Below are 426 nucleotides of genomic sequence, written 5' to 3' on the forward strand. Positions count from 1 at the left end.
TGCTGGTGCACCTAATATAAACCACAGGACTTCATCTTTTAAAGACATCTTAGTTGTGTGCGTTAGTATTTTTAATTCTTATTCTCTATGAAAATAAGCTTTCTATAACTTATCAGTTATTAATTCTGAGATTAATAACTGGCCCAACATGCTATAAAAGTGATATAATTCCATGACACTCATGGATATATCATCTCCAGTAAATGTAAATTTCAAAAATGATCCTGATTTTAGGATTGAGACTTGCAGATAATGTGACCCTCCTATCTTGAGCTATGCCTTTTCTTTTCTTTTCTTTTCTTTTCTTTTCTTTTCTTTTCTTTTCTTTTCTTTTCTTTTCTTTTCTTCTCTTCTCTTCTCTTCTCTTCTCTTCTCTTCTCTTTTTTCTTTTCTTTTCTTTTTTCTTTTCCTTTTTCTTTTCTTTTC

Source organism: Mus caroli, chromosome 3, assembly GCF_900094665.2.
Source record: "Mus caroli chromosome 3, CAROLI_EIJ_v1.1, whole genome shotgun sequence".
Lineage (NCBI taxonomy): Eukaryota > Metazoa > Chordata > Mammalia > Rodentia > Muridae > Mus > Mus caroli.